The 22035-nt window shown below is 41.0% G+C and overlaps 1 pseudogene; it reads right to left on the bottom strand.

Annotated features, from left to right (window-relative positions):
- The window catches only part of LOC131413238 (cytochrome P450 4X1-like), a 60528-nt pseudogene extending 44657 nt beyond the window's left edge, over positions 1-15871 (bottom strand).
- Between the last annotated feature and the right edge of the window lie 6164 nt (positions 15872-22035).

Genomic DNA, 22035 nt, shown 5'->3' with positions numbered 1-22035 from the left:
GTCATCATTACTGCAATCACTGGGCAAAAAGCCATAGGCCATGTGTGCTTTGAAATATTAAATGCCCACTTGTTATGTTGTATTTGTACTAATAGAAATTGTAGAGTTGTATTTGTACTAATAAAAACTGTATAATATAGAGAAAACTTCTGATAAGACCACCACTCTGGATGTAGCAAACTCCTCTAAAGGACGTGTATTTCATTGGAGCAGTGTGCACATAAGAGCTACATTAGGACAAGAATTCTTTCTCCTTTCACACTGAGGCCTATTCCTCTAGACAGACACGGTACAGTGATGACAGTCTATGGCCTCGGGCAGCCCAAACCCAAGAACTACCTGTGTGCTGATGCAGCGTTTTGCTTATCTGCTTATCTTAAGTGGTGGCCCTCAGGGCTGAATTCGAAAAGTGTGGCGTGGTGATATAAGAAACCGTACAAGTGGTAAAAGATGATTTTGCTGGCCTCGCATGTCCCTTTTACATAAAGATCACGGGTGCTAGAAGAGAAAGTGGGGTAATGTCAATAAATGACTTAGATACTGACAAAGTGTCTTTTGGCCCTCCTGTCACTGACCTGTTTATCTGGCAGTTGGTCTCCCGGCTGAAAGCACATTTCATGAGTATGTCCAGGGTCATCAAGTTGATGTGCTCAAAGACCTCCACAATTGTGTCCTGAGTGTCACGAATCTTCTCCCACTTTCCCTGGCACAGGAGGTCAAATCAACAACATCACCATCATCAGACTGCCTGTATCTGAAGGCTCCTGCCTAATCCTGCCCTTATGATGTAGGGGAGATGACCCTGACCAAGCAGGAGCCAAAGGGCATGTGAGTAAATAAGCCAAGTGCTTCCTTGGCATGAGGAAGGGGAAATGCACCCAGCTGGGTGAGAAAGACCCTGGAGCAAACCAGGTATCTGGTAAATGGCTGAGTTAAATATCTTTGGCCTTTCTATTATTACCATAACTCTGCTTTGAAACAGATCAGAGTCCCAATAAAAAGGCAGTCTCTGATACAAGACCCATAATTACAGAGTTTCCTCCATCATCAGCTCCCAATTGATAGGCACCCTACTCCGTCACTACTCTCAACCACCATAACCAAACTTAAAATAAACTTGGAATATCAAAAAAGAAAACAAAGGGGCTGGCCCCATGGCTTAGCGGTTAAGTGCACGCAATCCGCTACTGGCGGCCCGGGTTCGGATCCCGGGTGCACACCGACGCACCGCTTGTCCGGCCATGCTGAGGCGGCGTCACACATACAGCAACTAGCAGGATGTGCAACTATGACATACAACTATCTACTGGGGCTTTGGGGAGAAAAAGTGGGAAAAAAAAGAGGAGGATTGGCATGGTTGTTAGCTCAGGGCTGATCTTCCTCACAAAAAAAAAAAAAAGAAAACAAAACAAAAAAAGCATTCTCAGGCCGGCTCCGTGGCTTAGCGGTTAAGTGCGTGCGCTCCACTGCTGGCAGCCGGGGTTCGGATCTATGACATACCACTACCTACTGGGGCTTTGGGGGGAAATAAATAAATAAATAAATAAATAAATAAATAAATCTTTAAAAAAAAAAAAAGCATTCTCAATTCGAAAGTAGGAGACAGAGAGAAGCCGGGAATAAGGGCAGCTGTGGGGAGGTGGCTCCCAGCCAAGTGCTGCCTGTGTCCACTTTACTTCCCCCGAAAATGACCTAGTCACACCCCCCGAAATGCTTTGTGGCTTAAAGTGCCACAAAGTTCCCTGACAAACGTGTATTTGTCATAATAAGGATTCACTGTGTAAAAATACAAATAAAATCTAAATGTTTAAGTTCAGATCAATCTACATTTGTTGAACACCTATGTCTATGGCTGAGTGCTAAGTATTTGGAGGACACAGAAAAAAGGCAAAAGGATTTTATTTTAAAGCTTTAACCTGAGCATCAGTGTTTAGCCAATTGCTTTCATCCTGAATTACAGAAGTTTCTACTAAACTCACAAGAAGTGAGTTTAGAAGAAATGAGAGCAAAGAGGAGGCTCCAAGCTGGAGGCACTTTGGAATAACTCAGCAGAGGGAGGAGCTGTGAGAGGACTCTCAGGGAAACGTGGGACTGAGAAGCCAGGAAGATGGCAGTGGTTTATCGAAATGGAGATAAACCCAAATACCACCACCGGCTGATGTGCAACTGTGCATAAAGCTGCACAGCACCCGAATCAGAAGAGCATGCCCCCTCTAGCCTGCACCTCTAGCTCTCTCCCTCAGGAACTCACACGGGTGTTTTCACCACAATCCAGCAAAGATCAGGTTAAACCTGCTTTGTGAGGTTGGCTGAGAACCCAGCCAACCAGCTGGTAACAGTGGTGCTATGCAAAAGGGATGGGTTTGCAGAAGGCGGAGGGAACCTTTGGCTTTGTCTGTGGTGTTTGAAGTGTGCATGATGAAACTGCATTAATGAATCACTTGTCTGATTTTTAAATAAGTACAATTTAAAAATATATCATGGGAGAGAGAAGTCAAGATGGTGGCATAAGCAGACTCTGAACTCACCTCTTGCCGGGGACACAGCCAATTTACAACTACTCGTGGAAAAATTACCCCTGAGACAGAACTGAAAACTGGATAAGAGGAGCTTCTGCAACAAAGGACAATCCTAATTGAGGTGGAAGAGGCAGAAACACCCTTCTGGAGAGGAAAAATGCCGCCTTCACAAGCCACAGCGCCTCATGGCCGCCCAGGAGCAGCCCACAGGTACACAGGCCTCCCTGGAGGAGCGGGGCCCTGAGCCAGGGAGCGTCCCTGCTGTAGGCATTTTGTGGACCCAGCACAACTGAGATGAGTGGGATAAAATCCGATTTTGCCTGCTACTAAAACATTGGGGAATACCTCCAGAAAAGCTGGTTCACAAAGAAATTAAAACTGGTTCTTAAAGGGCCCAAGCACAAACTCACCCGCTTCAGAAAGCAACTAAAATCACCACAAAGAAAGGTGCACAGCCCTTTGGTGAAAAGAGGCTCACCTGATAGTCTCTGAGTGCATGGCAGTGAGAGGTGAGACTTCTCCAGGGACTGGGACATTGGCGGCAGCCATTGTTGTGGCCTGGTGTGGGCGTGCTGACACAGACACCATAGGAGTTCTCCCTGGGGCCTGCTAGCCCAACTCTGCCCCACACACTAGAGCACCAATTTAATCCAGCTCAGCCAGGGCAGGCAGCCCACCCTAGAGACTGGCCCCACCCAACAACAAGCCCTCAGGCAACTTGTGGGCCTGCATAGATTGGTGACTGGATTCTCTGCAGCCTGGCAACTGAACCCACTTCAGTGGAGCAAGGCATGCACAAGGAGCGATGGAGAGTGTGGGGCAGTGGTGGAGTGTGTGGGGCTCCTGCCGTGGAGAGACTGGGTCCACTTCAGGAGGTCGGGGCATGCACACGGGGCAGGACTGTGTTGACTGTGTGTGTGGACCTGTGGGCAGCAGGGCTGATCAACTGCAGAAGACTTGTGCTTCTCAAAGACCCACATAGGGGGTTTGCCCCACCTTCAAAAGCCTGAAACAATTGGGTGCTCCTGTGCCTGAGGCCAGCCCCACACAGCTGCAATCCTCAGAGAGCTGACAAGATACCTAAAGGTTGGAGGCTTATAGCAATTGTAAGCCCCTGAGCCTAACAACCTGCCACGCTGGGGGCCTACTCACTTAAAGGAAATACTGAAACACAAATGTGATATTAGAACTTGCAGCCAACTGTGCTGGGGCTCTCACACCTGATAAAGAGACTGAAGGGACCAACAACAACTACAAGCAGCTGAGCATTACAACAGCTTGCCAGGAGCATAACTCAGCCTCCCTGGGTGCCTATAGGGAGAGCAAACAGGCCACAGCAGAAGGACACACGTAGCCCACATAGGGGTCACCCCTGGAACATTGAGAACTGAGGGAAGCACACTGAAGGCCTCCTGAGGCATCACTTATATAAGGTCACCTATCCAAGAGCAGGAGACGTAGCTGACCTACCTAATACATAGACACAAGCACAGGGAAAGAGGCAAAATGAGGAGGCAAAGGAATACATTCCAAGTAAGGGAACAGGACAAAATCCCAGAAAAGGAACTAAGTGAAACAGAAATGAGCAACCTACCTGACAGAGAGTTCAAACAAAGAGTGTTAAGGATGCTCACTGATCTGGGGAGAAGAATAGATGAGCTCAGTGAGAATGTCAACAAAGAAATGGAAGATATAAAAAAGAACCAATCAGAAATGAAGAATACAATACTGGCAATGAAAAATTCACTAGAGGGACTCAAAAGCAGAGTAGAGGATACGGAAGAATGGATCTGCGAGCTGGATGAAAGACTAGAAGAAATCAACCAAGCTGAACAGGTAAAAGAAAAAAGAATTAAAAAGAGTTAGGACAGTCTAAGGCACCTCTGGGACAACATCAAGCACACTAACATCCGTATTATAGGTGTCCCGGAAGGAGAAGAGCGAGACAAAGGGGCAGAGAATCTATGTCAAGAAATAATAGATGAAAACTTCCCTAACCTAAGGAAGGAAACAGACATCCAGGTACAGGAAGCACAGAGAGCCCCAAACAAGATAAACCCAAAGAGGCCCACACCAACACACATAATAATCAAAATGTCAAGAATTACAGATAAAGAGAGAATCCTAAAAGCTGCAAGAGAAAGACAAGTTATATACAAAGGAAACCCCATAAGGCTATCAGCTGACTTCTCAGCAGAAACCTTACAGGCTAGAAGAGAGTGGCATGATATATTTAAAGTGCTAAAAGGAAAAAACTTACAGCCAAGAATACTCTATCCAGCAAGGTTATCATTCAAAATGGGAGGAGAGATCAAAAATTTCCCAGACAAGCAAAAATTAAAGGAGTTTGTCACCAAGAAACCAGTGCTACAAGAAATGTTAAAGGGACTGATTTAAGGGGAAAAAAGAAGACCACAAATAGGAAAAATTATCTATTTCCATGATAAGAGGGTAATGCATACAAATGCGCAAAAAAGAGGGTAGATATGATATCAAAAACATAAAATGAGGGAGGAGAGAAGTTAAAGAGTAGAGCTTTCAGACAGAGGTCAAACTAAAGAAACCATAAATTCTGTATAGAAGGAGAAAGGAACAGAGAAGGACTACTAAAACACTGAGAAAAAAAAGTTTAAAAATGGCAGTAAGTACATACTTATCAATAGCTACTTTAAATGTCAATGGACTAAATGTCCCAATTAAAAGGCATAGGGTGGCAGATTGGATAAAACACCAAGACCCATATATATGCTGCATACAAGAGACACACTTCAGACCTAAAGACAGTCACAAACTGAAAGTGAAGGGATGGAAAAAGAGACTCCACGCAAATGGCAATGAAAAGAAAGCTGGGGTAGCAATACACACATCAGACAAAATAGACTTTAAAACAAAACTGTAATGAGAGATGAAGACGGGCATTACATAATGATCAAGGGAACAGTCCAATGAGAGGATATAACACTTCTAAATACCTACACACTCAATGTAAGAGCACCTAAATATATAAAGCAATTATTAACAGAGATAAAAACAGAAATAGACAGTAACACAATAATAGTAGGGGACTTTAACACTCCATTTGCACCAACGGATAGATCATCCAAACAGAAGATCAATAAGGAAACATTGGCCTTAAATGACACACTAGAACAGATGGGCCTAGTAGATATACGGAGAGCATTTCATCCAAAAACCAAAGAATACACGTTCTTTTCAAATGCACATGGAACATTCTCCAGGATTGATCACATATTAGGCCACAAAACAAGTCTCCATAAATTTAAGAAGATTGAAATAATACCAAGCATCCTTTCTGACAACAATGGTATGAAACTAGAAATCAACTATAGGAAGAAAACCCACAAATACGTGGAGATTAAACAAAATGCTACTGAACAACGATTGGGTCAATGAAGAAATCAAAGGAGAAATCAAAAAATACCTGGAGACAAATGAAAATGAAAATAACAACATGCCAGAATTTATGGGATACAGCAAAAGTAGTTCTAAGAGGGAAGTTTAGAGCAATACAGACCTATCTCACCAAACAAGAAAAATCTCAAATAAACAATCTAACAATGCACCTAAAGGAACTGGAAAAAGAAGAACAAACAAACCCCAAAATCAGTAGAAGAAGGGAAATAATAAAAATCAGAGCAGAAATAAATGAAATAGAGACGAAAACGATAGAAAAAATTAATAAAACCAAGAGCTGGTTCTTTGAAAAGATCAACAAAATTGACAAACCTTTAGCTAGACTCACCAAGAAAAAAAGAGAGAAGGCACAAATAAGTAAAATCAGAAATGAAAGAGGAGAAATTACAACAGACACCTCAGAAATACAAAAGATTATAAGAGAATACTATGAAAAGCTATATGCCAACAAATTCGACAATCTGGAAGAAATGGATAAATTCTTAGAATCATACAACCTTCCAAAACTGGATCAAGAAGAAATAGAGAATTTGAATAGACCAATCACCAGTAAGGAGATCGAAACAGTAATCAAAAACCTCCCCAAAAATAAAAGTCCAGGACCAGATGGCTTCCCTGGTGAATTCTACCAAACATTCAAAGAAGACGTAATGCCTATCCTTCTCAAACTCTTCCAAAAAATTGAGGAGGGTGGTAAGCTCCCTAACTCATTCTACAAAGCCGACGTTACCCTGATACCAAAACCAGACAAGGACAACACAAAAAAAGAAAATTACAGGCCAATATCACTGATGAACATCGACGCAAAAATCCTCAACAAAATACTAGCAAATCGCATACAACAATACATTAAAAAGATTATACACCATGATTAAGTGGGATTTATTCCAGGTATGCAGGGATGGTTCAACATTCACAAATCAATCAATGTAATACACCGCATTAATAAAATGAAGAATAAAAATCACATGATCATCTCAATAGATGCAGAGAAAGCATTTGACAAGATACAGCATCCATTTATGATAAAAACTCTGAATAAAATGGGCATAGAAGGAAAGTATCTCAACATAATAAAGGCCATATATGACACTCACAGCTAATATCATCCTCAATGGTGAAAAATTGAAAGCTATTCCTCTAAGAACAGGAACCAGACAAGAATGCCCACTCTCACCACTCCTATTTAACATAGTACTGGAAGTCCTAGCCAGAGCATCAGGCAGGAAAACGAAATAAAAGAGATCCAAATTGTAAAGGAAGAAGTGAAACTCTCATTATTTGCAGATGACATGATTTTATATATAGAAAACCCTAAAGAATCCACCAAAAAACTTTTAGAAGTAATAAACGAATACAGTAACATTGCAGGATACAAAATCAACATACAAAAATCAGTTGCATTTCTATACACTAACAACGAAGTAGCAGAAAGAGAAATTAAGAGTACAATCCCATTTACAATTGCAACAAAAAGAATAAAATACTTAGGAATAAACTTAACCAAAGAGGTGAAAGATCTGTACACCGAAAACTATAAAATATTGCTGAAAGAAATTGAAGAAGACACAAAGAAATGGAAAGATATTCTGTGCCCTTGGATTGTAAGAATTAACATAGTTAAGATGTCTATACTTCCTAAAGTAATCTATAGATTCAATGCAATCCCTATCAAAGTTCCAACAACATTTTTCACAGAAATAGAACAAAGAATCCTAAAATTTATATGGAACAACAAAAGACCCCGAATAGCTAAAGGAATCCTGAGAAAAAAGAACAAAGCTGGAGGTATCACACTCCCTGATTTCAAAATATAAAACAAAGCTATAGTAACCAAAACAGCATGCTACTGGCACAAAAACAGACACACAGATCAATGAAATAGAATCGAAAGCCCAGAAATAACCCACACATCTATGGACAGCTAATCTTCGACAAAGGAGCCAAGAACATACAATGGAGAAAAGAAAGTCTCTTCAACAAATGGTGTTGGGAAAACGGGACAGCCACATGCAAAAAAATGAAAGTAGACCCTTACTTTACACCATACACAAAAATTAACTCAAAGTGGATTCAAGACTTGAATGTAAGACCTGAAACCATGAAACTTCTAGAAGAAAACATAGGCAGTACGCTCTTCAAGATCGATCTTAGCAACATATTTTCAAGAACCATGTCTGACCAGGCAAAAGAAACAATAGAAAAAAATAAACAAATGGGACTACATCCAACTAAAAAGCTTCTGCACAGCAAAGGAAACCATCAACAAAACGAAAAGACAACCTAACAATTGGAAGAAGATATTTGCAAACCATACATCTGATAAGGGATTAATCTCCAAAATATATAAAGAACTCATGCATATCAACAACAAAAAAACTAAGAACCCAATTTAAAAATGGGCAAAAGACCCAAACAGACATTTCTCCAAAGAAGATATACAGATGGCCAACAGACACATGAAAAGATGTTCAACATCATTAACTATCAGGGAAATGCAAATCAAAACTACAAGGAAATATCACCTCACGCCCGTCAGAATGGCTATAATTAGCAAGAAAGGAAACAACACGTGTTGGAGAGGATGTGAAGAGAAGGGAACTCGCATACACTTCTGGTGGGAGTGCAAACTGGTGCAGCCACTATGGAAAACAGTTTGGCGATTCCTCAAAAAATTAAGGATAGATATGATCCAGCTATTCCACTGCTGGATATTTATCCAAAGAACTTGAAAACACCAATGCGTCAAGATACATGCACCCCTGTGTTCATTGCAGCGTTATTCACAATAGCCAAGACTTGGAAGCAACCTAAGTGCCCATGAAGGGATGAATGGATAAAGAAGATGTGGTATATATACACAATGGAAAACTACTCAGCCATAAGAAACGATGAAATCCAGCCACTTGTGACAACATGGATGGACATTGAGAGTACTATGCAAAGTGAAATAAGTCAGAGGGAGAAGGTCAAATACCGTATGATTTCTCTCATTAAGTAGTAGATAATAACAACAATAAACAAACACATAGAGACAGAGATTGTATTGGTGGTTACCAGAGGGGAAGGGGGGAGGGAGGAGGGCGATAGGGATAATTCGGCACATGTGTGTGGTGATGGGTTGTAATTAGTATTTGGGTGGTGAACATGACGTAATCTATGCAGAAATAGAAGTATAATGATGTACACCTGAAATTTATACAATGTTATAAACCAATGTTACTGCAATAAACAAAAAATTTTAAAAATAAATAAAAAAATAAAAATATATCACGTACAGTGGAGTTTTGGAATAGAACTCATTTGTACATCAGGGCCCGCCCATAGGAATGTTCCTCTGAAACGCCTTCCTGCCCCTTGGGAAGGGCTCAGGTCAGCTCCTCATGATCATCCTCTGTCTACAAGGGGAAACTCTCATCTGTGACTTGAACGTAGACACTTATCCTTTGCTAGGTCCCTTACCGCCTTCAGGCGAGTCCATTTCAAACTCCAAACCTTTGTTCATGCTGACTAATTCTGCCTAGAATTCCTTCGTCCATATTATCCACATATTCAAGTCCAGCTCAGATTTCATGGTAAATTTGAGTCTCCTCTGAATCTGAAGCTGTTATAGCTGCTCCCGGTTTCCCTACCTGTCACCTACAGCACTTACTGTCTGAATCTTATTACTTGGTCCTTGGTTTACTGCCATAGGATCTCAAAATATATCTAAGACAGACTGCCAGATCTTCATCTTTTTTTATCACACAAAGAACCATCGCAAAGTTTTACATAGACACTTATTGCTCAGTGGGTAATTGCACATTGGTTAATTTCTAGAAATCATCCCCCTTTGACTCTCACTACTCACTAAACATATGTCCAATTTATTCCCTGTTGGACGCAGTTTTCAACACACCAGGGCTCTTGTGTGCCTTCATTTATCAGCATTGTGCTCACAGAATGGATCATCACCTCAAGATATGATTTCAAGATGTTAAAGTGAATCCAGGAGTTAGTAGGCTACAGTGCTGGAAACACTTGGGTCCATCGAGACTCAATAGTCCTTTCCCTTGAGAAACAAAAGGCACAAAACCTCATGCCTCTTTATTAGAGGAGATGAGGAAGAAGAGGTGAGGCACACAGACATCATGGAGTGACCGTGATGCACAGGTAGTCATGACATGGTGGAATATCAAAGTAGTGCTCACCTATTAAGATTGAGGTGACTTTTGATGCTTACATCTGGGATGGATGTATTTAGCATTGTGAGAAAGATCCCAAGTTTCAAAGCCTGATGAAAGTGCTAATCGTAAAATGCCCAGTTACTGCCTTTGTAGTATAGTCATGTGTCACTTAATGATGGGGATACGTTCTGAAAAATGCGTTGTTAGGTGATTTTGTAGTTGTGCAAACATCATAGAGTGTACTTGCACAAACCTAGATGGTACAGTCTACTACACACCTAGGCTATATGGTACTAATCTTATGGGACCACTGTCGTATATGTGGTCCATCATTGACTTAAATGTCATTATGCGGCACATGACTGCAATTGAGTAGGTCACTTAACCTTCCTGAGGCTTGGTTTTCTCAATGAGAAAGTGTGATAATAAATATCTACTTCACTGTGTTGCTGTGCACATTAAATGAAGGTGTATACATAAGGCACCAACCTGGTCTCTAGCTCAAAGTAGAAACACAACAAATATTCATCTCCTCTCCACTCCAAACCAATCCATGCACTACACTGGGAACACAAAATTCACAAGGAACTGGACAAGAGGGTCCACTCTGTCCCCAGATATCTCTTCCTTGAGCCGTAGTCTGTGCTTCACACCTGGAATGATACAAAGTGGAAACACTCATCAAGGCTGATGCCTCACAATCCTCTGTTACCAGGGTAGTCATGAAAGATTAGGCTTTAAAAGGACCTTCACGTTTATTAATATATAATTGCCATCATTCACTGAGTGCTTCCAACATACCAGGGTTGCGATGCATGGTCCAGCGCTGGTACAATGCAGCCATTACACTAAGTGCTGAAATTTGTGTTTCATTTAATCCTCACAACATCCTAGAGATGTAACTCATTCTCATTTTCAAAGAAGAGGAGAAAGAGGCTTAGAGAGATGAGATGACTTCCCCAAGACCACACTCACTGGTCAATGGATGGCCAGTTCAAATCCAAGTAGCTCTGAATCCAGCACCTATGTTCTTTCATTTAATTCATTCCTTGTCTAACACAAATACCAATTATAGGACGAAAAGGCCTAATTCATCTGCTCACGGAATACTACCAAACTGTACTTCAGAGCAAAATTTTACTGATTTGCATATGGAAACCAAGGAACTCCAAAAGAAAGAAAAAGATCCAAGAAAACAAGAGTGAAGACTAAATGAAGAATATGGATACTGAGGCTGCAGTTTGAAAGACAGAGGTGGGACACATTCTCACATAAGCTGCCCTGAGAATGAGACTTTGGGGAGAGAAGTGAACGAGGAGGGCTCCTAGGAAGCTGTGCTGTGCTGACCTTAGTGGTCCCTCTTGACCTTCCCCTGGATAACTTGCAGCGTAGACCCACCATACTCCTGACGCTTATGAATTCTGGTTTCAGTTTCTTTGGAACGCTCTCCCATGGAAAGGGGACTTCAAGTGAGAGAGTGGGGCACCCCTCTCGTCTGCACATACATACCAAGACACGGAATCAAGAACTTGTACAGGTTCTTGGACTTGGGATCTGCAGAGTGAAGCAGAGGAAACAGGAGACAGCATTAGAGGAAAGTTACCAGTCACGGCTGGTGAAGGTTCTCTTCATTTGCCTGCACCAACCACAAACAGTGAGCAAAAGGGAGCCCAGGGCTCACTTCCTGCAGCCGTTGGCAGGCCCAGGGAAACCCCAAGTTTTGGTTCAGGAACCAGAGAATAGCAAGCCCATGAGACAGACAGGTACACAAACCCAGATTCTTCCCTTGTTTACACGTCCTCCAACAGACACAGAGATTGCCCAGGAGGCACAAGTTTCCAGAAAAGGAGTTGGGACAACATATCATATCCTTTCTGGAAAGCAAATGAACTCTTAGAGCAGGGGCGGCAGACACCAGAGAGTGAGGTACTGATGCCTCCTGGGGTTCTCGGGAACTCTCACTGGACGTGCTTTACAGCTCTTTGCCTTTAAGAGCTGAGCTTGAGACGAATCAGCTGGGGGATGGGGAAACGTGGAGACTTTCAGGAAAGGCTGTTCTTTTATTAGGTTTTACTAAGAGGAATGGAGACAAGGGCACAGGGAAGAAAGATGAGAACATCAGACCTTAGTTTTACAGAGTTCATGGAGCGAAAACTGGACATTTTAATTTTGTGCTATGAGATAATCCACCATGGAAGCCTTGGAAAAGGGTTGGATGGGGGAGTCAGATGACCTGTGCCCCAAGAGGTAACACAGATGAGAAATAGGAAGAAAACAAAACAAAATCTGGACCACAATCAAGAGGGTAGACTGGTAAATTAATGACCTGGAACTCAGGTTCAGGTACTGAACTGCAGAGGCAGAGCCAATTCTGAATCCCCTGACGATTTCTGCTCAAGAAAGGGCTGGGGGTGGGGAGTGTTGCTGACACAGAACACACAAAAGATAGAGAGGCCAAGGAAGCCCCTGGTGAACTGGTGGTGTCACCTGGGCTCTAAGATACACTGACCTAAAAGGGCCCATGAGAGCCTGAACTAGACGGGGGGCTGGGGAACATGGGACCCCCTTCAGGATTGGTGGGAAACCTCCCCACACTTTCTCCACTGTCTCTTAAAGGCCCAATAGTGATCTCTGCTGCAGAATTCCTTTAGAATCCTGCCTGTGGGTTGCGCATATCTGATTCCTTCTGAATTCATCTCCTCCTCAATTGCATGGCCTCTGAAGATCCCAGCAGAAAATTCACAGCCAGGAGAGGATTGTGGAGGAAAATGCCAGGGATTCCTTTCATACCAGGAATACCCCTGGGCATAGTTTCAGCCAGGCCCCTCTTGAGGCCTCTCCTCCCACACACTCCTGCCCCCAGAGCCTTACTCAGTCCCAAAGGAGGTAGTGGATTCCAGGTCTACAGCTGACTCAGCCCCAGCCGCTGTCATTGTTCTCACTGCCACAAGGTGGCACTGTTGGAAACTGGTTTTGCTCCCTGTCAGGCCACCTGGGAGTGCTGCTGAGGGACCACTGAGCCTGCCCAAGCTTCAGTCAGCGGTCCCACCTATGGGGTTGCCAAGGTCACAGTTCTTTTTAGTCGACACCCTCTCCCCATTTCAGCCACTGTTCCTCAAAGCACTGCACCAGAAAAAGCTACCAGAACCAGCCAGAAACAGAGGCAAAAATCATTCCTTCCCCTAAAAACTCCTAAGTCCTCACGTTGAGTGTAGTGCCCAGTCTAGAACTTCCCTTTGCATGCGGTAATTTTATTTCAACAGAATCACTGCCCTTCCCTCCACCGAGACTGTCAGGACCACGTTATTGATCCTCCAAATATCCCTCCCTTCCAACTATGCAGCTGAGGATGGAGTACTCGTCCCTTCCTTACCTGTCTGTGTAGAGAGCCGTGACTCAAAGAGGGACAGATTCTGCCAAATCTCACAAACAAACGGTCCTATTACACCCTGAGGTGTCCCAGATAAATGGACATCTGTTCTCCCACAACTCAAGGGACTCTCATAGGACAAAGAGAGTCAGCTTCAAGGTGGGCATCTTGTTCTTATTCTGTGGACAGCAGCTGAAGATTTCTCAGTTAAGACTGTGCAGCTCTTATAGCTACGTGAATGGAGGAGGCAGGAATAATCTCAGAGGAAGGTGTTAGTTTTCTATTACTGCTGTAACAAATTACTGCAAACTTAGTGGCTTAAAATAACACTAGTTTATTATCTAACAGCTCTGTAAACCAGAAGTCCGACATGGGTCTCGCTGGCTAGAATCGAGGTGTCAGCAGGGCTGCATTCTTCTGGGCGATCTAGGGGAGAATCCATATCTTTCCTTTTTCCAGCTTCTAGAGACCACCCATATTCTTTGGTTCATGGATGCCTTCCTCCATCTCCAAAACCAGCAATATTGCATCTCTCTGACCCTTCCTCTGTAGTCACATCTCCCTCTGACCACAGCCAGCAAAGGTTCTCTGCTTTTAAGGACCCCATGTGATTAGATTGGACCCACGCAAATAGTACAGAATAGACTCCTCATCTCAAAGTCTTTGACTTACATCTGCAAAGGCCTTTTGTCCTCTAAGGCTACATATTCACAGGTTCTGAGGATAAGGACATGGACATATTTGGAGGGCAGTTATTCTGCCTATCACAGAAAGGAATCCAAAAGTTAACTGAGGGCTTTGTCCAGGTAACTAAGTGGGTGTTTGAAGCTGACATATTTGGCAAACACATCCAAGATAATGTAGCATATTAGGTAAGATTCCTGGCTCAGTATTCATAACAAACAGGTTTCAAATAATGGGCACAATTTACTGTCTGTGTAGCCTTAAGCAAGTTGCTTTACCTCTTTGCAGACTCAGTTTCCTCTCTTATAAAATGGGCATTTTTATAGTACGTATTCATAGGGCTTGCAAGAGAAACCCTGGTTCACCTTTGAGATCCCCCTGCAGGACCAAGACTCTCATTCCACAGGCTCCCTCTGTGTTGACTGCTAATGGCTCAAAGCAGCATCTCTCTGCAGGGTCTGACCTGCTGTAGCCAGAGAGCAGAAAGGACTGAAGATCAGCTCCAGGACTTAATTCCAGGAAGAGCAGAGCTCCAGAGGAGGTTGAATTTTCAATCTCATCAAGACTGCCACACCACGGGGCCGGCCCCGTGGCTTAGCGGTTAGGTGCGCGCGCTCCGCCGCTGGCGGCCCGGGTTCGGAACCCCGGGCGAGCACCGACGCACCGCTTCTCCAGCCATGCTGGGGCCCCGACCCACATACAGCAACTAGAAGGATGTGCAACTACGACATACAACTATCTACTGGGGCTTTGGGGGAAAAATAAATAAATAAAATCTTTAAAAAAAAAAAAAAGACTGCCACACCAAGGTCAGGGTACCAGTTGGGCAGAATGAGACCATAATACATGAGATAGGGACATCGCAGTCAATGCACTTGAAAATCTTGGGTCCCCAGATTCCCCATGAACATCTCCAGAACTGATCTTAAGTGGATTTGCCCAAGGTCCACTTATGGGTTTACCATTTTTGCCTGTAGAGCTTCAGCTAACACCACTGTCTAAGGGGTTACATAGTGTTTGACCTACTAAAACAAAGTCTCACATAACGTCACCTTGGACCACGGGACCTGCTTTAGAGGAAAGGAGGTGTGGCAGTGAAAACATAACCATGGGATCTACTGGCCCATCACATACTGCACACCAAAAAATTTCTGTCCTGCAAAGGTAATGTAATGGCCTTTTGAAGGCACAGCTGAGGCTCCAACTTGGAGACAATACCTTCTGAGAATGGGACCCCAACCTCAAGGAGGCAATATACAACCTACTTATTGACCTGTGGCCTTGAAACCACAAATGGTCATCTCATAAGCCTTCCTCTTCTAAGTTTCCCAAGGAATTTACTGTATGAAGCAAGTGGATCCCAGCAGTGAACAGGGTGGATTATAGAGAATATTCTGGCACATCACTGAGTTCCCCCTTCAGGACTGAGGCACTTATTCCCCCACTGCCAAGAGTATTAGCTGCTGATGGCTCACATCTGAGTTCCTCTCTGGGAAATTCCTTAGGCCACATGAACCAGCCTTCCCCAAGTTTACACTCCTCCTTTAGGGGTCGCCTGCAAGCAATGACTGGTCAGTGTGGAGGTACAATGGTGAATTCCCCTCACCTCCTTTCAGGACAACTCTAAAGGACAGCCCAGTTTCCGTGCTCACCATGACATTGCCTGAGGAAACTGTTTCAAGTGCCTCATAGTCCATGTTCTCCCCCTGCCCAATCCCTGCTGCCCTTGCTTCCCCACAGGTGTTGTTCCCAGTATCCACCTGACAGGGTAGTATAAGCATCAAGGAAGCTAATTTAGTACAATGCTGAGAATATAGTATTATGATAAATAAAGTATAGGCAGGTAGTAGCAAAACTGGAGCTAGAAATCTGAGTTGTTAGGCCTGCCTCTGACACTCACTTGCTTTGTGACCTTGAGAAAGTCAACTAATGTCTCTGAGCCTTAGTTTTCTTGTCTGTAAAATGAGGCTAAATACACCTGATAAATTGAGAAGTAGCTGTGATTGTGCTTCGGAAAGGTGAAGCACTGGGCAAATGTAGCATAGACATTTATTTTTGCAGCTCTACTATGTGTCAGCACTGTGTTAGGCACTGAGGAGAGGAAACCTCACCTTCTCAGAACTTCCCCTGACTCTCATTCAGATAGGAAGTGGTGATACACAAGGTTCCCAACTGGAGGGAAACTTGACAGTTCTGTGCTTTCCCCCGGATGGAAAAGCAGCCAAATATTTGGGTTTAGAAGACCCTCTGCCAGAGTGACATTAGGGAAGGTGACAACAAAGGAAGCTCCAGGAATCCATATCTCCACTGAAACAACACTTGAACTGGCAGGAGGTGTCTGAAGCAACTGTTTTGGAACTCTGAGTCCAGCAGAACACGTGCAGCATCCAGGGGAGAGCTTGATGAAGAGACTGGTAAATTTCAGTCAGTTTCAGCTTTCCACAAGAGTAGCTACCATCACCCATTCCCCAACCCCAGGGCAGGTAGCTGTGGGGACAGTGGCTCATGTTCCCATGGCAGCTTGCTGGAGCCAGGGTGGGCAATAAGGCCTTGTCCTCCCAGATTTGGAGTTGTGTGTTTGGGTTACTGATTGCTGCTATTGGATGCTAAGGGACCAGCACAAGTTGTTTTGGCCCCCACAGGCTGAAGTGGCTTCCTACCTAGGAGAGGATTTAAAGTGACAGGATCCATTTCCCCCACATCTTGTGAGCCAGACTTTAAAGAAATTTTTGTCAGGTCCCTGGATGAACACAGAGACAATGGAAAACAACTGGTTGACTGCACACAACAAGGAATCACACATTGCAAAAATACTTTGGGAGAGACAAAAGAATGGCTCCAGCTCTCCAAAGGAAAATGCGTGTAATCACTGAGAAGTGAGAGAATTAGACTCCCAAGTTACTACAATAATAGTCAGAATGTCCAGTTCTCAACCAAAAATTACAAAACATACAAAGAAACAGGAAAATATGGCCCACTCACAGGCAGCAAAGAATATGACAGACACCATTCATGAGGAAGCACAGACATTGGAATTATTAGTCAAAGGTGTTAATCAACTGTCTTAAATATATTCAAAGAGCTAAAGAAAACCAAGGACTAAGAACTTAAGAAAATCAGGAAAATGGTGTCTGAACAAAATGAGAATAAAAAGAAATTATAAAAAGGAACCAAACAGAAATTCTAGAGCTGAAAATGACAATAACTGAAAAGAAAAATTCACTAAAGGGATTCAAGAGAAGATTTAAGCAGGTATAAGTAAGAATAAAGACTTGAAGATAAGACATTTGAAATTATTCAGTCTGAGAAGCAGAAAAAAAAGAATGAAAAAAATAAACAGAGCCTGAGATCTGTGGGAAACCATCAAGCTTACCAACACATGAATTGTAGGAATTGCAGAAGGAGAAGAGAAAGAGAAAAAGGCAGAAAAACAATATTTGAAGAAATAATGGCCCAACACTTCCCAAATCTGAGGAAAGATAGGAATATACACATCCAAGAATCTCAATGAACTCCAGGTAGCATAAACTTAAAGAAATCCACACCAAGATACATTATAGTCAATTATAAAAACCCAAAGACAGAGAGAAATTTTGAAAGCAGCAAGAAAGAGGTGACTCATCACATACAAAGGATCCTCAATGAGAATAACAGTTGATTTCTCTTCAGAAACATGAAGGCCAGAAGGCAGTGGGATGACATTTTAAAATCTTGAAAGAAAATGTCAACCAAGAATTCTGTTTCTGGCAAAATTATCCTTCAAGAATGAATGAGAAATTAAGACATTCCAAGATAAACAAAAGCTGAGGGAATTTATTAGCAGTTCACCTGCCCTACAAGAAATACCAAAAAAAGTCACTCTGCCTCAAATAAATGGACACTAGACAGTAACTTTAAGACATAAAACATATGTCAAAGAATGCTGGTAAAGGTAACTTCATAGGTAAATATAAAAGCCAGTATTATTGTACTTGTCTGTTGGTTTGTAATTTCCTTCTCTTTCATATTTAATTTAAGAGGAAAGTTCATTAAAATTATATATCTATGTTAATGGGCATACAATGTATAAATATATTGTATGGCATCCACATAGGGAGATGGAACAGAGATGGATAGGAGCACAGTATTTATATACTATTAAAAATAAGTTCGTATTATTCAAATAAGATTGGTATAAGTGTAAAATGTTAATTGTAACCCCCAAGAAAACCTCGATAAAATTTAATTTAAAATATACGTGAGAGGAAAGATGAAGGGACTTGAAGAGGCACACTACAAAAAATAAACTAAATACAAAAAAGGGCAGGAATGGAGAACTGGGGAACACAAAACATGTAAGACACACACAAAACAAGAGCTAAATGGCAGACGTAAATCATTCTTTATAAGTAATCACGTTAAATATAAATGAATTAGACTCTCCTATTAAAAGACAGAGGTTGGGAAATTAAATAATTAAAAAAAACTTGATCCAACTATATGCTGTCTAGAAGAGACACACCTTAGATATAAGAACACAAAACTGTTGAAAGTAAAAGAATGAAAAATATATTCAATGAAAATAGTAACAAACCATAAGAGAGCTTAAGTGGCTGCATTATTGTCAGACAAAATGGATTTTGAATACAAAAAGTTTACAAGAGACAAAGAAGGACATTGTATATTGATAAAAGGTTCAATACAGCATGAAGATATAACAATTATAAACATATACACACCTAACAAAGGAGCCCCAGAATATATGAATCAAAAGCTGACATAATTAAAGGGAGAAATAGACAGTTCTACAATAATAGTTGGTGACTTCAATAACCCACTTTCAGTAATGGATAGAACAACCAGAGAGAAGGCTAAGGAGAAAATAGAGGACTTGAACAACTATAAACCAATTGGAACTAAGGGTCATATACAGAACACTCTACCCAATAACACATTATTTTCAAGTTCACATGGAACATTCTTAAAGACAGACCATTTGTTAGGCCACAAAACAAGTCTTAGTTAATTTAAAAGATTGAAATAACACAAAGTGTACTTTCTGACCACATGGAATGAAACTAGAAATCAATAACAAAGGAAAACTAAGAAATTCAAAAATATATGGAAATTACACAGCACACTGTTAAACAACTGATGGGTCAAAAAAGGAATCACAAGAGAAATAAGAAAATACATTGAGACAAATGAAAACAAAAACACAATATGTCAAAACTTAGGGATGCAGGGAAAGCAGTGATAGGAGAGAAATTTATAACTGTAATCAGATACATTAAAAAAGAAGAAAAACCTCAAATCAATAACCTAACTGGACACTTTAAGGAATTAGAAAAAGAAGAGCAAACCAAACCCAAAGAAAACAGAGGGAAAGAAATAATGAAGGTTAGAGTGGAGATAAATAAAATAGAGAATAAAAGGCAGTAGAGAAAAATCAACAAAACCGAAAATTGGCTCTTTGAAAAGATCAAAAAGATGACAAACCTTTAGCTAGATTGACTGAAAAAGAGAGATGACTCAAGTTACAAAATCAGAAAGGAAAGTGGGGACATTACTACTGATTTTATGGAAATAAACGGGATTATAAGAGAATACTATGAAGAGTTGTATACTAACAAATTACATAACCTAGATGAAATGGAAAATTCCTAGAAACTCAATCTACCAAACTGACTTAAGAAATAATAGAAAATCTGAATAGAGCTGTAACTAGTAAGGAGATTGAATCAGCAACCAAAACCCTTCCATGTAAGAAAAGCCCAGATAAGATGGCTCCACTGGTGAATTGTATCAAATGTTTAAAGAAGAATTAACACCAATTCTTCTTAAACTCTTCCAAAAAGAGGAAGAGGAAAGAACACTTCCTTACTCTTTCTATGAAGCCAACATTATCCTGATACCAAAACCAGATGAAGACATCACAAGGAAAGGCAGCTACAGGTCAATATTCCTTATGAATATAGACGCAAAAATCCTTAACAAAATACTAGCAAAGCAAATTCAGCAGCATATTAAGTGGATTATACATCTTGACCAAGTGGGATTTATTCCTGGAATGCAAGTGTTTTTCAAGATACAAAATTCAATAAATGTAATACACCACAATAATAGAATAAATGGAAAAAACCACAAGATCATCTCAATTGATGCAGAAAAAGTATTTTACAAAATTCAACACCCTTTCATGATAAAAATACTCAATCAACTAGAAAGAGAAGGGAACTTCCTCAAAATGCTAAAGGCTTTTTATGAAAAACCCACAGCTAAACACATACTCAATGGTGAAAGACTGAAAATTTTTCTACTAAGACCAGGAAAAACAAGGGTGGTCACTTTCACCATTCCTATTCAAGAGAGTACTGGAAGTTGTAGCCAGAGCAATTAGGCAAGAGAAAAAAAGTTTAAAAGTTCCAAATTGGAAAGGAAGAAGTAAAATTATCCATGTTTGCAGATGATCTGATCTTATATGAAGAAAATCCTAAAGAATCAACAAGAGCTCACTAGTAAACAAATTCAGCAAAATTGCATGATATAAAACCAACACACACAAAATCAGTTTTATTTCTGTATACTTACCATGACCAATCTGAAAAGAAAGTTTTTAAAAATCCAGCTACAATAGCATCAAGAAAATACTTAGGAATAAATGTAATCAAAGAGGTGAAAGACTTGTACACTGAAAACTATAAAACACTGCTGAAAGAAATTAAAGAAGATGAAAGTAAATGGAAACACATTCTATGTTAGATTGAAACACTTAATATTGTTAAGATGACAATACTACTGAAAGCAATCTTACGGATTCAATACAATCCCTATCAAAACTTCAATGACGCTTTTTACAGAAATAAAAATAACCCATTCCCAAATTTAAATGGAATCTCAAGGGACTCCAAAGAGTCAAAACTAACTCAAAACAGAAGAACAAAGTTGGGGTTTTTTCCAATTTTCTGAAAGCTTCCTGATTTCAAAACTTACTACAAAGCTATAGTAATCAAACTACTGTGGTACTGCCATAAGGATAGACATATAGACAAAAGAACCCAGAAATAAACCCTCACGTACATGCTCAATTGATATTCAACAAGGCTGCCAAGACAATTCAATGAAGAAAAGACAGTCTTTTCAACAAACGATGCTGGGAAAACTGGATATTCACATGCAGAAGAATAAAGTTGGACTCTTACCTTACACCATATACAAAAAAGTAACACAAAATGGATCAAAGAGTTAAAAGACAACCCACAGAATGGGATAAAATATTCGCAAATCATATCAGAATGAAAAAGAACTCCTACAACTCAACAACAAAAAATCAACAACCCATTCAGAAATGGGCAAGGGACTTCAATAGACACTTCTCTAACGAAGATATGCAAATGGCCAAAAAGATGCTCAATGTCATTACTCATTAGGGAAATGTAAATTAAAACCACAATGAAATACCACTTCACACCCTTTAGAATGGCTATAATTACTTTTTAAAAAGCAAATGGAAAACAAATGTTGGACAGAATGTAGAGAAACTGGGACTCTTGTGCATTTCTAGTGAATATGAAATGGTGCGGCCACTATGGAAAATAGTTTGGCAGTTTCTTAAAAAGCCAAGTTTCTTTAAAAATATAGATTTATCACGTGATCCAGTAATTCTACTCCTAGGTATATACTCAAAGGGATTGAAGCAAGGACTCAAACAGATACTTGTAAGGCAATGTTCATTGCAACATACTCACAATAGACAAAAGTTAGAAAGAACCCAAGTGACCGTCCATAGATGAATGGATACACAAAATGTGGTATATAGGTACAATGACATATTATTCAGTCTTAAAAAGGAATGAAGTTCTGATACACGCTACAACATGGA

This window comes from Diceros bicornis, chromosome 13 (genome assembly GCF_020826845.1).
Source record: "Diceros bicornis minor isolate mBicDic1 chromosome 13, mDicBic1.mat.cur, whole genome shotgun sequence".
Lineage (NCBI taxonomy): Eukaryota > Metazoa > Chordata > Mammalia > Perissodactyla > Rhinocerotidae > Diceros > Diceros bicornis.
The sequence above is the reverse complement of the archived record's forward strand: the minus strand, read 5'-3'. Positions and strand labels throughout refer to the sequence as shown.